Raw genomic sequence first — 14,844 nt, 5'->3', positions numbered from 1 at the left:
AAGCAGACTATGTCTAGTCTGTGTTTTTATAAAGGTTGCAGGGATCTAATTCAAGCCTCAGTCAACAGGTTAGCACAACAATGTAAGCGACCACAGTCACTTGATTAGATCTGATACAGAAATAAGCTAATACCCTAAAAATACACAAGATTTCAATTTCTTTACAAAAGTCTTAGAATACCTGCTTCATCTGATGCTAAGGCTCAGAGTCTAATTTGTACAGGTGCAGTGTACAGTAGGTGTCAATTTTTGATGTTTTGAAACAAAGGTCTCAGAGGAGTTTTACTGTCAGCCAGGTCAAGTAAACATCCGTCCCCCTCCAGCCTCCACACAAACACACAAACTGAAAAACACACACACGTATCAGTGAGGTGTTATTTATGGACTAAGCAGATATACTTTCACTCACCTCTTAGTTTTCCACCGAATCCTCCAGAGACCGGGGGTGTTTCACTGTTCTGGCACTTTTGTCCTGTTAATAGATGTTCATTAAAATCCAATTGCTATGTTTTGATGTGTTTTTGTTTTCTGCATCTAACGAGCACAATTAAAATGTATTCAGTGTTTCAATGCTATTGTCTCTGTGGACCTTTAAAGCGTTTTGGCCAAAAATACTAATTAGTGTCAGATTTCCACTGTAGATTAATTTACTCTTCTTTTTTGCCCCACACACACACAGACAGACTCTGGTCTCTCTAATGAGGCCTGTCTCAGTCTGGAGGAGGAGAGAAGAGAAGGAGTACAGGTGGCAGCTCTCTAATTATGTCCCCAGTGGATGACTACATTACCCAGCTACCCCAGGCCTCTGACAGGTGGGTGGGTGGATTGGAGCTAGACCATCACTGGGATGAATGACAATCTTAATGAATCATTTCCTCAGTTATTCCATTAGGGAAGGGAATGGGCCAATGTTTTTCATTAATTACAGTAGTGCACTTTTGTTGTCTCTGCACAGTAGAAATGAAATCACTTTCTATTACCTGTCAGGATTTCTACTAAGAGGATGAAGTTTTATTATTTTTCTACTGTGGTTTTGCCCTTTTAATTAGTGTCCACCAGGGGCATGGACTGAAAAAAGCACCAACACTTGTTCTAATACGACTTCACTTGCAACAGCTTTAAATTTAAACATTTAAAGCTGTCCATCTCATAGACTGTATACAGATAGACAACAAGAGGCCAAAACATCTTCATCGCCCCCTAGTGGCAGGCTGCAGTACAGGTTATAAATCCTGCCTCCACCATGTTAGTGAAGGGACAGGAGCCAAACTTAAAACTCAAAGTAGAAGTCATAGATAGTTTCTGTCCCATTAGGTAGTTTTATCACGCTGATGTTCATTCAAATTAGAGCCAGACCGATTTTTCAGATGGTTGCTGATCCTGATTTTAGAGGGGAAAATTCATTGATAACTGATATATGGGGGTCAATATAGTAATTCTTTTAAAGCTGGAATGAAAAAAGATTTCTTTTTTTTTGTGTGCAATTGTGCACTGATTTTTCAACACTCTGCAAAATGTACCCAGATAGCTACTTTCTCAAACATAAAATTGTATTAAGTAATATTTAACATTGTTATATAATATTATACATTATAAAGACAATGTGTAATCGAATATGGCGTTGTAGACATTTTTCGCCATTTCCACGTCACATACTTTAACAAAATCCTCCTACAGATTTAACCTGATTGACATCAACCTTGGTCAGAACCATCATAAGGCCATTTGGATCAAAAGTTATTATTATATAATATTGTCATATCAGCCAATTCCATAAATGATAACTGAGAAAATAAAGAATAAAAAGGAATAAAATAAAAAGCTAAATAAACATCATCACTGTTTAGATTCAGTCCATTGCTGACTATTTCAAAACATTTTTTGCTGCATTATATATTGTGTAAAACAATTCATAACAGCACATATCGGGCAGCATTTATACCGATACAAATAGACCTTTGATTGGCCGATAATATCGGTCAACTGATATATCTGTCGGGCTCTAGTTCAAATGTTTGTGTTTCTGATTCGATTTGGTTTTAATTAATTATTTGATATTATAAAAATGGGACTGTAACTTGATGACTAATGTCTGTAATTGACTCACAATAAGTCAGGCGGGTGTTTGGGAGAGAACTCAGTACCACAGGCTCGACTCTTCGTCAAGACTCCATGTGATGGCAGCGGGATATTTAGGCCTCGATCTTGTTCAGTGAGAGGAAGTGGAGATTTGTCGTCCATTCTTTATGCAGCCTATGGTTAGTCCCAGTATTGTTTAAGCATCCGATATGCTACTTTGTATCGACTATTATTAGGCTGGTTATAGAAAACCACATGATACCTTGATATGTGTATGTCCGGATAATCAATATTCAGCCAGTGTCTGTGTGTCATTGATCCACTTGTATGGAGGTGTGCATGAAGGCCATAAACAGTCTAGCATCGACCCTTTACTCCGCTGTCCTGCATTGCAAATGAGAGCTGATAAAGAAAGCAACACCATGTGCAAACTTTGATATCCACGTGTTACGTTGGTATAAGATTAGCGCTATGTTGGCGAAGCGAGTGTGTGATCAATGGATGGTCTCACTCCCCTCACCGCTGCTAGTGACGGTGTTCTGCAGTTGCGTGTGCACCACAGAGTAAAATCTCATGGGAACGAGTCCTGACACCTAACAGGAAAATGTGGAAAGATTTTTAAATGGCTAACATTACGTGACAAACACTTTGTAGTGACTAGTTAGGTAGTCAATGCTTGTAGGTAGATTATGACATGCTGATTTATGCTGTCTGTTTCCGTTGCACTTTATTGCATTTTACTTTTATTGATAAACCAACTTGTTTCACCTTAGCCAAGCGTAGTTTAAGGATTGCAATATTTCATGTTTTATTTTTCAGAGTTTTTATACACAAATTAAAGTGTGCATAAATGCAGAAGTGGATGGAAACCCTCTTAATATGTGTTGAATTTTATCTTCTTTTAAAAAACTATTCATTCAATCGATCATTATAAATTATACGTCCTTTCACAAGAAGTCTGTTTGACTTTAAGGACCTTTATTAATACTTGACAAGACTCGACAACTTTTTTTTACATGCAATCTCTCGATGTTCCCTTCATTCCCTCATCCCTGGACTCTCCTCTTGTTTGAATAAACAGTAGTTGTCATTTGCAAACGGTCACGGGAGCAGGCCGAAGCTTCCTTGGCAGTGATTTGTGTGGAGGGAGTCGGGTCCCATCTGTTCCCTGTCCACGGGGGATGTCGGGTTAGCCAGCCAGTCACCACCACCACCGCCGCCGCCGCCACACTCCCCCCTCACATCTCCACTCCCCCTCAACACCCAGAGAGAGGATAATGAGAAGAGGGAGAGGGTGCACCGCACATCACCGGGCAGCGTACGTGTCTGAGCTCCCGTCTTGTCACGTCTCCTCCCTTCGTCCCTGTCGTATAGACCCGGGGCCTCAGCTGGTCGCATGTGATCAGAGATACCACGACGTATCCATCAGCAGAGGAGCTGATGTGTCCCACTGACTGTTGCTTCACTCAACAGCAGTTATTGTGTCAATCCAAAAAATAGGCAGACTGTAATTGTACATTTCTAGTGATGGGCAAATCACTTATTTTTGTGTGATTAGGACTTCTGAATCACTACAATCCGTTCATTTGAAAAACTGAATCAAAAGATTTGTTCACTGAATCATCCAGATCTTGACTGGAGCTCCGACTGAACATAATCCCACTCAGTGAACTGAAACAGTTCAGCTCTGAGAATGGAGAATTTAGCCGGGTAAAGAAACCAAACTGAAAACTGCAGTCTTATTGTATATTTTCACAACACCAATTAATTAAAATAATATGAGAGGGAGAAGAACGGGCATAAGTCACCAGTGGTAGGAACGTTACTTTAGTAATTAGTTTAATTCAAGTAATTAGTTACTCACTACTTGTTCCAAAAAGTAACTGAGTTTGTACCTGAATTACTCTATAGTAAAAGTAACTAGTTACCAGGGGTTACCAGGTAACTAGTTGCTATATGTCAAAAGAATTTGGATTTTTATGAGCAGTTTTCACAAGTCAGTTGAAATGGGTAGAACAGACAGGTGCTTGTACAAAACCTTCGATATTTTTTGCACATCAACAGACAGCAAGAGGTTTATGCTGCAATTCAAGTATTATATTTGTAACAAAAGTAAACAGTAACTCTATAGCAAATAAAATCCTTGAACCTTGAAAAGGCCAACTTTTCATCGAATTGCTCCAGACTTGCCGTTTCTGCTGTTTAATCAAATCTGTTTGGTGTTTGTGTGTGTGTGTGTGTGGTGCGCGTGTGCTGGCTTGTGTGTAAAAACAGTTGGCTACCATGAAACATGACTCTGCCTTAGCCAATAATAATCGTTTATCTCATGTTAACCCACCCAGTCTCTTTCTGTGTGTGGAGTGAGGGGTGCGTTCGGATTACACAGTTTATTCAGTCAATCCATACTAACGCACCACATTTAACGTTCAGTAACGTTAACGGCGTTGTAGCGACGGAAACAGTAATTAGTTAGATTACTCCTTTACTGAAAAAATAACGGCAGAGTTATTACAAACACTGTAAGTCATACAGAAACCTTTGACACTCAGGATTACCTTCACTGTGTAGCCGTGCCGTTAGAATGAATGAATGAATCATTCACTCAGCAAGTCCCTGTACTTTTGTTCGAAACTGAATGCAACTGAACTGAGAAATGAACTGAGTTTTTCAGAGTACAATTCAATTTGTTCACTCAAAAGTTTTGTTTGCAAACAACATAACTTTCAAGTTCTTTTCTCACGTTCTGCCCATGGAGATAGATCTGGTTTATGTTTAGAGATGTCTGTCTCTCAGATTTCTGCTTCCGCTCCATAATGATGGAGGTTAACGGGTTATTTGTTGTATTAAAAGTTTTCTCAGAGTTGCTCTCTAATACAGATGTAGTAAAACTATGGACAGCACAGATAGTATGTCTGGAAATGATATTGCTGTTGAGGATTTTAACATATATTTTTGAGATCTTCCAATCAGAACATTGACAGTATTGATCAATGTTTAAACACCTGAACAACAACAGTTGTGACCTCTGTTTTCTGTCTGACACAAAGGCAGAAATAATGAGGCGTGATGGTGCTAAGAACCTTAGGGTGGATGGATGAGCTTAAAAATGTAACTTGAGTTAGGCTTAACATGTCAAATATTTGACAGAAAACTTAGTGTTATAAACTTTCCATGCGTATTGTGAAAGATGAGGGCAAGAAAAGTCTACTACTTCCACTGTGGAAGAAAAGCCTGATTCCCTCATGTGTCTCTCACATATCCCCCAAATATATTAACTATTCACTTGCTGGATGTTCATCATAGAAGTGACAGATTCTGAAAATACTTATATGGATCATTTTAAGATATAACGGCAGTGTAATAATGTTGTTCTGCCAATCGGGGCAGCAAATCAGAAAATAGTCTTATGGGTCATATTGGACGGAAAAAATGAAAATATTGTCTTGTTGTTGTTGGACGATTTACTGCATTTTTCAATGTTGTGAGCGCCACAAATTAAATTGTAGTCACTTCCATTATAATAGAGCAAGAGCACAAGTAATGATGTTTATCTCTGTAGACTGTAGTAAATAAATTACTTGAGTAGTTGAGAAGTTATGCCTTTTAATCATTTGGGCACACTGACCCTTTAATGAGCCTGTGTAAAATATATTGCAAACTGCAACTGTTTTTCTTTGCTCACATTTTTATTTGCCAAACAGATCTTGTGCTGCAACATTTAGTCATGTTAAATTAAGGTGGTGACAAAGCTAGTTTGAGAGTCGTTATAAACGGTTTTCAAAGAAAACTTTGTCCATCCTGCAGCCTGCCTACAGCACTGTGTGAATTTAGAATTGCTTCCTCCTTTCACTGCAAGCAGGCCAAAACACAGCTTGAAATATTTCATTGGAATATTTAGTTAAAAGGGGAATCTGGCAAAGGATGCAGTTCTTAAATTTAGTTTTTCCTTGTTATTTTTATCCAGTGCCAGTGACTCAGAGCAAGATGTCAAACTCACTTCTCTGTGAGTGTCATCATTTTTCTCTCTAATAGAGAATCAATCAGTTGTTTCTCCCCTGACAGCAGCTTGGACGCCTGAGTTGTGACTAAGAGGCCACCGTGATTTGTGTCTCGCTCCTCCCCGATGACGTCTATCATTATCTCAGGCGGCCGTGCTCCGACTATTGTTAATTCTTTCAATCAGAGTTAGGCTGAGCATTAAGTCGTTGTATGGCACGCCAGCAGCCTGCGGCGATCCGCCCGGATACCGGAGGCTTAAAATTCTCACGACTTAACAGTGTGACCAGATGTTCCAGTGGCCGTTTCACATTTGCAGTTTAACAGATGAGCTCACACTCTCTGCCGGGCCACAAGACGCCGAGACACACCCACACATGCACACGAGCAGAGGAAAAGACCTCTCACTTTCTGAAAATGAAATTCCCCTCACTCCGCCTGCAGGACATAATGTGTTGAGATCTGCATGTGTGAATGAAAGTGTGCACCCCTCAGACGCCCTCTGAATACTCAGTAATATTGTATTTTCATTTTTTTCACCCTCTGCAAGAAAAAAAAAACATCACACATATATTTATCTAATTTTCAATATCTCATCCTTTTCCTGCTCCACATTCATGTTTGCAGTGTTTGGATGATTGCATCACATGATCACATGAAACAAAAAGGCAGAATAGTCAGAAAACACATGTTTTTGTTCCTTGAAGACGGACTGCAATTAGAGTGTGTGAAGAGTAAACATGCTCCTTTTTTGGACCCAGGTCAGACTATTATTAGAATATTGATTCAGACAAAAAAATGGATTCAGGTCAGCCTGGCAATGAGACTCTCTGCAGGATGTTATTTCACTAAAACAAACAGTATGTGAGAGTTCAGAGCACCATTTGAGTGTTTATTTGTGTCTTTGGAACTAGCTCAAATTCAGAAATAAAATAAATAATTATGAAACATTCCCCGTTCAGCACACCTGCCCCCTGTTGTCCTAATTAATCACTTAGTATATTTACGGGTGCACCAGCTCTCTCTGTTTGCCAGATTGTCTCATAACCACAGAGTTCCAGCCTTTGTCCTGCATGCCTGCAAAAGATTTCTGCCTGTTTTTGAATTTTACCTGCTCACCTACTCTTTCTTTAGGATTTATTTGTTGTCTATACTTCCAACAATTAATACTCATCCTAATTTTGTGCAAATATTTTGACTAAAAGTTTAAATTTAATCAGAAAAAAAATAATGGCATGCATTCTCATATGAAATTTTTACCATAGAAAGTATAAAATGTGGATGTAGTCTATGTGACGTTACCCATAGGTGTCTGAAGAGCCAAAAAAAGCCCTTTAAAAATAATAATATCTCCAAAGTGTCCAAATTTTTACCCTTCAAACTGCAAAATCCATCTCCCTTTGTTGAAATATGCAAAGCTAGCGCTCACTAATCTCTAATAATGTTAATTTATAGAGCGCTAGGAACATAGGGGACACAAAAATGTCCAACATCCTCACTCTAATAGCCGTTTTAGCAAGTTGTGTGCAATCATATGTCCACAATCCACTATAAATATCGACTACAATTGCTCTAATGACTTTATATTGTCTGAAAGCTCAGGATTAAGTGATGAGTAGATGTTTTAAAATGGGATTCTTGTCATTCAGTAACAAAGAAGTTGGTCCTTAACAGTATTTAATAAGACGTGTAAAAAGCCTTCTGTTCCCATTTTAATTATGCTTCAACAATCTTGCCTGTAATATTAATAGTGCGCTCTGTAGAAAGTGTCTGAAGTTATGCAAATAGCAACATTAAAGGTGCTGTCGAGAATTCGCCACATTCACTATCCCTATGCTTTTTATTTTTAAGTGAGAAGTTCATGAATTATGCAACCGGGTCAGTGTGAAAGAGGTGTAAATTTGTTTTTTCTGCTAGTGTGAGAGCTGCTCAGGGTTAATTCATTTACACTCATTCATTTCTTTCACCACCATCTCCCCCGAGGTTATCACACACACACACACACACACACACACACACACACACACACACAGACACACACACCTGCATCTGCCTACACGCCTACTCACCTACACACACATACAGTATGGGATGTAAACAAGCCCAGAGGTCAGAGGGGCAGTGGAGATGCAGGAGAAATGGAGGAGTGAAGCTTTGAGTCACTCTCCACCTCCAGTGTCTCTGCGTCCTGCTGCTCCTTCGTACCTGATGGGGACACCTGACTGTTTGATGTGTGTGACAGCGGTACAGAGAACACCACACCCTGCAGTTCTGATCTGGTCTAATCGTGGACCCACCGCTGCGTTCTCCTGCCGATCCGCATCCTGTCACCTGCAGGGGAAAAGGTCAATCCAGGTAACATCACAGCCCACAAGGCAGGTATCTCACGATTATTTGTAGTGTCCCAAACAAACATGGCTGCGGCGACACTCCGCCCACTTTCCTCTCCCCTCTCGGTGCATGTTTCAAATCCACGCCTTCACACGCTGCAGGCTTGAAGTGGAAACCACAACAGCAGAAGCGTCTTGATGCAGCTCCTTTAAAATGAATATGTAGTTCAGCACATTTCCGCTTTAAAAAGTGAGGGAGGCACTGTACAGTAAGGAGGGACGGTTTTAAAGGAATACATAAAATGACAATTTATATATCAATTGCTCACCCTGTCGTACATTGAATTCTTGAATTAAAATGTTTTTGTTTTTTCAAGCATGCCTCCACAGTGAACAAAGAATCAGAAAAAAGTGATAATTCTTGATGAATTTAGAAAACAACATTTAACAACAAAAGTCTGGATAGGTAGCAAGGTTTTTTATAGTTAACGAAAACTAGAATTGTAAAAACATTTTCGTTGATTGAAGGAAAAAGAAAAACGAAAGTTAAGACAAAGACAAAACTAAAATTATAGTGAAAATGTCCTTTATTTTAGTCCATGTCAACTTTTCTCATACATAAACATTTTTTGGTTGATATGAAAGCAATTTCATCTGGTTTTACGAGTTAAAAACCTTATTGGGGCTAAGATAGATCAGACAAAGGAAATAAAGGTGACATTTATAGTGACTTTTTTGAATCGCACACCCAACAAATACCGTATACAAAAAAACTAAAACTAAGAAAACCTAATATAATATAAATATAAATGAAAACTAAGCATCAAACTAGCAAACTCACTCTAAAAACTAATTAAAACTAACTGAATTTGAAAACAAAAATTCACAACGAAATAAAAACTGTTATAACCTTGATAGGTAGTTCACACTAGTATAGATAAGTTCACCTGGAAGGATGCAACAATGGAGTTGCTGTTGTTTTAGACATTTTTAGCATTTAATCATTAAACGATACATTCCTGTCCCAACCCCAATGAATAACATTATACTATTTTGCACAGGGTAAATATGTTTTGGTACAAAGAATGCTTGTGATTATATTTTAATGCCTCTGTGCCGTCGATTTCCATAGTCAGAGCATTATCTTTGGTTCTCTGTGTGACCGTACAATTGTCCGTCCAATTATCATCACCCCGATATCGCAGGAAAGCCTTAGAATATAAATTATTTTTGCACAAATGTCCACTTGGACTCAAGGATGACCTGATAACAATTCGGGGGTCAAAGTTCACTCTGACCTCACAAAACAAACAAATGTTGTGGCGTCCTGGTGGTCCACTGGTAGAGTAGCAAGTTCGAATCGTTTCCCCCTCTGCCTCCCCCTTCCATTCTCTTTGTCACTATATAGTAAAGCTTAAAAAAAGTCACACAAGAAAAATTATCTTTAAAAAAAAAGTATAAAAGTATAAAAAGATTAAGCAATGATATTTTATATCCAAAAAGTCAAAGGTCAACTTGACTATGAGGTCATAATGTTCTGCAAAAACATTTTCCAGCCATTTGTCAACCCCATAACTCAGGAACAGAAGGGCAGATGGGGACAGTATTTAACATTCGGTCAGATACTGAATGAGAGAAGTGGGAATCAGCTGAGGCCCTATGATACGATACTTGAGTCACGATACAATATTATTGTGATTTTAATCATTGTGTGATATGGTGAGTATTGTGATACACAATATTGTGATTTAACTGTTTTTCTGCATTTTGTGTCCACAAAATTAAATTCAATCAAGAATTGATTTGTCAAATAAGAGAAAACTCTCAGTTCTTAATTGGGAGGCAGCCAAAGAGGAGACTCGTGGGAACCCAGAGAGCCTTTTTTACATTGCCATAGCGTGACGTCAGAGGTCACATGACCGCTTTGAAAATCACCATTTAACATCAAAAAATAGGCTAACTTTGTAGTGTTATTTTGACAATTTCCCGACACAATATCCTGACATACTCCTTCCTTAGATCTTCTAGTTTCATATGATGCCAAAATTCCTAAAAAGTGAGGCTATTATGGTCTCCGTAACATCGAAAATGGTGCGCCGCCAGAACGCTAAATATCAATACTTGGCGGCTATGAAACGATATAATATTGCCAAAATATTGCAGTCCCATGCTGTACCGATATTCCCCCCCATCTCTACTGAATGGTTGGGTGTCCAACTTGAAGTGGTGATTGTATAGATCTTATTTGCTTTGTGAACTTTTGGAATTTTTAGTTTCTTTGCAACAACAACCATATCTGAAGCTTTGTCTACTGTCACAGCTTCATGAGTCTGGACAGGTGTGGATGTAAACTGCAACTTGAGTGGTTTGTGAAGTCATACAAACGTGAAACAGTAATTTGTGTTTTAATTCTTCAACGTATCTTGCAGAATCGCCATATTTGAAATGTTATTTCCCATCATGTTTTTTTAGGAAAAAAAGTTGTCCTTGGCCAATGGCACACTGGGCATCACTTTTAAGCCAATTATCCAGGTCAGAGCTGCAGTGAAAACGGGGCAGACTGTGACACTCTTCAGCTCTTGTTGAGGATATCTGGGTGCTTATGTGTCCATGAACATTAGGCCCTTATGTGACTGATGTCTAAAGGCAGACACTTGTTCACAAGTTCAGCCAATCAGGTGCTTATCAACATAATAGAACAAAATTAAGTACTTTATTATTACCCAGGAATAAGAATCCACTTTTGCTGAGGTAAAAATCAACTCCATCTGATACACTGTTAATCATTTGCTATTCTAATTCATTGTCTCTGGTGTCATCATAAATGTATTCATAGTTAATAGCACAATTGTTGCACTGATCAAAGAGCTGCTTGTGTTTTTTTAATCCATTTTTTAATGTAGGTCCTATTGTTAAATCAATGAAGAGTCTTTTACTCCCCTTTGCCCTCTTTTGTGACAAGATAAATCTAAAATAAGCCTTCTGACACCTGATTACAATGATCCAGAGAACAATATGGAAATGTTTGGTTGCTCCAGTGGCATTTCTACCTTTTGAGTGAAGTTTTAAAACCTTGTAGTTTCATGACTCTGCCAGCTTGCTGGAACGATCTATTCTACGGTCAGAACTGGCCAGAACTGCAACACTGAAGCTTGGAAAGTAAGCTCATAGCTTTGCATCTACTGCACTACTGGCTAATTTTTCATACAATGTAATGGCCCAAATCCTGAACTATCCCTCTAAGAGTCTTCAGCCATGCCTGCAGCATGCATGTGAAACAAGCTCTGTGTCTGAAACGTGAAGTGCTTTAAATCTGAATTATATCTGATGCCTAACATGGGCAGAAATCCAAAAATCCCAAAAGAAGTTGATTCTATAGAAGTCTATGAGAAAATTACCCAACTTCTGACTTGATTTTTATTAGCTCAGTGAACATTCTCTTAATGTGTTTATGGTCTCAATTAATAGTTTAAGTCTTCTTCAATACATCAAGATGTTTATTTAGTAAGTAATGCTTCCATTTAGAGTAAATGGGACAATACAGCAGGATATGCTTTAGGGCAGTGGGAAGATAATGTGACAGTCATACACTATTAATGCTGTATACAACTATAGAAAAAAATTATGAATCAATTTTTAATTTACCATATTAGTACTTTGTGCGCACTCATTTCCCAATACAGAGAAAAATTCAATGCTACGCTCAAAATAAGAATTATAAAGCAAAATAAACATTCAGTGATAAGAGTGATGAGAGTGTTATAGAGGCTTATTTGCATGAATATGAGTACAGGTTTGCCATGAGATTTTGGCTTGCACTTTGCACAAAAAGTTTTATAAAAACCCCACTGCTTTAGGGTGTGGCTATCTTTGACTTTAAAACAAGTTCTCCAGCCCAAACGACAGAAGAGGTCGTGTTTCAGTACCACCCATTACGGCACGTAGGTACATATGGCAGCTCGCGTTTCATGGCTCGTGGTACAGGGGAGCGATCTTAAAATAGCACACACGTCATTATAGATACATGTACGATCGGGGTTGTAAAAAATGCTGCAGTTTCTGTGGATTTTTGTTTTAAAACCACTGAACTAGGTTTAGGCCAAAAAACTTCCTGGAAAGGCATTATAAAAGACAGTTTAGACTGTCTTTTAAAATAAAAAAAAGTGAAACTGAAAGTGAAGTAGTTACAAGGGTCACGTGACTACCGCAAGTTACGCAAAAAACGTAAGTTATGTTCATGTAACTTAAGTAAACAACGTAACTTAAGTTAAAATGGTTTACTTTTGTTTTCACACAGGACACAAACCTCACTATCCTGGGTGAAAGTCTGCCGTTTGTTTGAGCCATTCATCACCTCAGCCTCCAACTAAAGGGGGAAATCTGCTATTTAACTTCGCTTCGCCGTCAGTCGCTACTACATCAGCAAGATGGCGGCGGACGCATTTCAGCGGTCAGTGAAATACGTCAATATCGCTTTTTTTTTAGCTGCCACACACGACCTATATTGACGTTTTTGACAGAACAGGCTGGACTTTCTCACGAGATTTAGCAGCTTTTCAGACCCTCTTAACGACTTAATTTTTTTTTTTTTAAAAGTGACCAATTAAAAAGGTTATTCCGACCAACAAGAAATAATGAGACATGAGAGACATGAGGAAGCAGCAGGACAGATTCAATGATTTATTTCAAAATGAGTCTCAAAGGTTTAGCAGGTAATAGAAACTAGGCAACTGGAAAACAGGCAGCAAAACTGCAAACAAATGCCAAATAGACAAAGGAACAAAGTAAGAAATTCAGTGTAAATGGTAAGAGACTAACAGGGAAGTAGAAGCAGGTGAGCAGGAGGTCTGCTGACTGCAGGGCTAACAAGGGACAGGTGAAACTAATCAAAAAAACACACAAAGAAAGAAGGTGAAATGATCTGAAATGAAAGGACAAGTAAGGTCAAAATAAAACAGGAAGCACTAAATGTAAATGAATTAAAGAAAGGAAAACAATCTAGGAGCAGGGCAGATTATTACAACTCAAAAAGAAATATTTATACTTCTGCAAGGTACTAAAATGGAAAAACAATATAATACAAAAACAGTAAATATGCAACATTTTGTGGGCTGAGGTGATTAAAGAACGGGAGAGGGTGTTTTTAATGACAAAAATGAAAAAACAATCATGGCCGAAATCCCGAGCTCCCTGAGAGGGAAGTGTGGTGAGGACAGAGGGGCAGCAGGGCGACGGCACAGATGAGATTCCAGGGTGGTCGCAGCTATCAGTGCTGTGGCTTGCCCCGAGAAAAAAGGTATGAGAGGTGTAATTCACAGAGCCCTCTCATGACAGAGATAGGAGCTATAAGGGCTGAAGAAAATGAGACACCTTGAATAGAATAAAAGAAATGTCATGTGCTCATAGGGGCGTTTATACATGGAGGTATGGTGCGACGCTTTTATATACGCATGATTGCATGAATACGCATGAAGTGTTCATTTGTGTTTATCCTGGTTAGTCTGTATAAACTACATTTAGTTTTTCTGATTCAAGAAGTAAGAAAAGGGAAAGAAGTTTAGCCTAAAGTGAACAAAATGCCTCTTGGTTGCTTTGTTTTATCCTCTTCTCTTCTCAAAAAATTGAATCAAAACCACATTAAAGTCATAAAAGAGTCAGATGACTTAATGATGAACAGAACATGTGAGCAAACATATTTATTTGTATAATAAAGTCATATAATGCATTTTATTGCCATCAAACAGCCAAGCTTATCGATGTCTGTTTGATCATTTCCACCGAGGTCTGTTTAATGATCTCCACTGCTCTCCTCTTGCTGTGAGCCGTCTGTCAAAATTCAATTAATTTGTCAGAGGTTATTCGCCTGTCAGTGCACCGCGTTTTAATAAAGCTGGAGAGCTTTGATAAGACCTCGGTTTAATTGACGCCGAGCAAGCGATAAAGCTGGCTTTATTTATTACCTCCGTCTCTTACAGTCGAGGATTCTCCAGTTCAGATTGATCAGAGAATTGAGGACGGGCTCTTCAAGCTCTCCTGAAAAGAGTTTTTTAGCGAGGGCTCTTAATTGAACTCCTCTCTGGGTTTTTAGAAAAGGACAGCTGCATCCCAACGCTGGGACCGGTCTTCCCTCATACGCGCCGTCCTCTGTCAGGCTGGTATTCTGAGCTGACACGTCTCTTTTCCATCAAAGCAGCACATCTGGCCCTCCTGGAGCTGGACTCAAATGTCATCCGGAGCCCCCCACCGAGGGATGCCAGCCCTGTGTTGGGTTACACCACCAGATATTGAAGCGTTTGAGTGTCATTCTTGTGTCGCTGCCCACTGTGATGCCCATGGGTTTCTCCCTCAATGTCCCTTTTAAGAATTGTTATATAAAACTTGTTGTCATAATTCAAACTGGTTTCTCTTGTGAACAAGCACCAGTTTTTAGATTTAGTAT

General features: G+C 38.9%; 1 long non-coding RNA gene across 1 annotated transcript in view; it reads left to right on the top strand.

The window, feature by feature from the left end:
- Nucleotides 1–12,849, top strand: part of LOC131962144 (uncharacterized) — a 32,427-nt gene extending 19,578 nt beyond the window's left edge. The window contains exons 3-4 of the long non-coding RNA XR_009389913.1: nt 680–812; nt 12,703–12,849. This is a non-coding gene — a long non-coding RNA (uncharacterized LOC131962144). The remainder of the gene's footprint in view (nt 1–679; nt 813–12,702) is intronic.
- Nucleotides 12,850–14,844: the final 1,995 nt, after the last annotated feature.

Source organism: Centropristis striata, chromosome 23 (assembly GCF_030273125.1).
Source record: "Centropristis striata isolate RG_2023a ecotype Rhode Island chromosome 23, C.striata_1.0, whole genome shotgun sequence".
NCBI lineage: Eukaryota > Metazoa > Chordata > Actinopteri > Perciformes > Serranidae > Centropristis > Centropristis striata.
The sequence above is the reverse complement of the archived record's forward strand: the minus strand, read 5'-3'. Positions and strand labels throughout refer to the sequence as shown.